General features: G+C 51.0%; 1 pseudogene; it reads right to left on the reverse strand.

Annotated features, from left to right (window-relative positions):
- Positions 1–476: 476 nt before the first annotated feature.
- Positions 477–1,744, reverse strand: LOC123085048 (chalcone synthase 2-like; annotated as a pseudogene).
- Positions 1,745–2,598: the final 854 nt, after the last annotated feature.

The following is a 2,598-nucleotide window of genomic DNA, read 5'->3' on the forward strand; positions in this document are numbered from 1 at the left end:
CGAAAGCACTAGCCCCTGCAGGTGCACGGCTTTAATAACAGGTTTGTCTAATTAAGAACATTCTATCGCAGACGGCTTTTGCAACCCAAACATATGGATTATGCAGTAATCGCTGCAAAAGCAAGTAGATGGTTAAGAAGCTCAATGATCAGGATGCGAGGGAAAAGAGACACACAGCTGAACCGTACGTGTTTGAGGATTTAGACAATGCAACCCATACATTATATAAAATTACTAATAAGAAACATAATGTTGAACGTTACTAAAATATACTAGGTACATCAGGAGCACATACAACAGGGTTTTGGGAGTAAAAACGCATATCAATTCTTACAGCAGAAACACAACAAAAAGTGAAAAACCAGGGATAAAGGAAACTCAGAACAGCCATCACACCGTCGCTCTCGTAACCACTTGTAGTACTGGTGATTTTATGTTGTTGGCGAATAAATAATAAAGTGTGGTTTGCTGATCGATCATGCAATGGTTGACAATGGGACGCTGTAGAGGACGAGTGTCTCGACGGTGAGGCCGGGGCCAAAGCCGAAGAGGACACCCCACTCCTTACCCTCTCCAGTGGTTGCTTGGCCATCCTGGGAAGAGGTCTTACGCATCACGTCGAGGACGAAGAGGACACATGTGCTGGACATATTGCCGTACTCCGACAGGACCTCTCGGCTCGCGCGCATGCGTTCCTTGTCAAGGCCAACTTTCTCCTCAACCATGTCCAGGATCGCCGGCCCGCCAGGGTGTGCAATCCAGAAGATGGAGTTCCAGTCGTGGATGCCCAGAGGCTTGAATGCGTCCTCGAGCGCCTGCTCGATGTTCTTGGAGATGAGCCCGGGCACGTCCTTGAGAAGGTGGATGGTGAGCCCTGCCTCCGTAAGGTGGCCGTTGATGGCACCCTCGGAGTCGGGCAGGATGGTCTGGCTCGCTGATACCAGCTGGAAGAGTGGCTTCTCGAAGGGCACGTCGGGGTCAGCACCGATGATGGCAGCGGCCGCGCCATCGCCAAAGAGCGCATGTCCAACCAGCGAATCCAAATGGGACTTGGAGGGGCCACGGAATGCCATGGCGGTGATCTCCGAGCAGACCACCAGCACACGTGCGCCGCGGTTGTTCTCGGCGATGTCTTTGGCCATGCGGAGCACCGTGGCACCACCAAAGCAGCCTTGCTGGTACATCATGAGGCGTTTGACCGTCGGCGAGAGGCCGAGCAGCCTCGTCAACTGGTAGTCGGCACCTGGCATGTCCACGCCGGAGGTGGTGCAGAAGACAACGTGGGTGATCTTTGACTGCGGCTGGCCCTACTCCTTGATGGCCCTCTCTGCCGCCTCTTTCCCAAGTTTGGGCACCTCCACGACGACAATGTCGTGGCGCGTGTCCAGCGACGGCTCCATGTGGGAGCAGATGCTAGGGTTCTTTTTCAGGATCTCTTCGGTGAGGTGCATGTGCCTCTTCCTAATCGTGGACTTCTCGCACATCCTCTCGAACTTCTCCTTGAGGTCCGGGAGGTGCTCGCTCTTGGTGACTCTGAAATAGTAGTCCGGGTAGGTGGCCTGGTACACGCAGTTGGCCGGGACGGCCGTGCCGATTGCCAGCACGGTCGCCAGACCCACCGCCCGCTGTGCCCTTCTCACTTCCTCCAATTTCACCGCCGCCATTGATCAGCACCAAGGAGTTCTAGCTAAGTAGCAAGGGTTTGCTAGCAAGGGTTTGGAAGGTGCACCTAACGTAAGATTGTATTTCTCAACTCTGGTGATAGGACTCACTGGGAGAGCTGCCACTTTATAGAACATGATTTGCTAACGGATTCATTTTTTTCTACTGGAGTTGAATACACCGACGACTGAGCTTGTCTGTTCTCTTAATTCTGATGGGACGCCTGCAGCTTAGAGAAACTCTACCATAATAGCCGTCTTAAGGAGCATGGTGCACAAAAGTATCAGCTTAATTTAGCAGTCGCGGCAATGTTTCCAATTTTAAAAGCAAGAACCAAAAAACAACTCTGCCAGTAAGTTTGCCGTGTTCCGCCCAAGGCAAACAGGACACGGCTGGACCGGGTCGGCAATAGTTAACATTGCTGAGTTCTTAATATCAGGAACTCGACAAAACAAAAAAGCAAGTACCGCCGAGTACATAAAAAGGAGAACTCGTCAAACACAGGGGGGTAGATGAGATGCGCCATTAATGGCGATGCCACATGGCATGCACGTTTTCCAAGTTCCATCTAGGCAGACGTACTACGTGTGTGAGGCCCACATGTAGCATGCCTTGTTTTGCTTAGTTCCATCCGACATAGAGTCGGCAGATCCTTCGCCGAGTTCTTGGCACGCGGTTTGCGAAGTACCTTTGTTTTGTTGTCGGTTGCCAGTTAGGATGTCATTAGGGAGGCGGGTTCTCGATTTATGTTTGAGTCAAGGTAGTGGTGCTCAATCCATGCGGTTTGTTGTTACCTATGTCCGCATGCTACCCAGATAAAGATTGGTGCGAGGGAATGCAATATGAGCATGGTCATTGGCGTCATGCTTTGCAAATAATACTAAAAAAAGTTTAATTGATGGGTTAATCAAAAGCCAAAAAAATATGCTGTAAAAT

Source organism: Triticum aestivum, chromosome 1B, assembly GCF_018294505.1.
Source record: "Triticum aestivum cultivar Chinese Spring chromosome 1B, IWGSC CS RefSeq v2.1, whole genome shotgun sequence".
NCBI lineage: Eukaryota > Viridiplantae > Streptophyta > Magnoliopsida > Poales > Poaceae > Triticum > Triticum aestivum.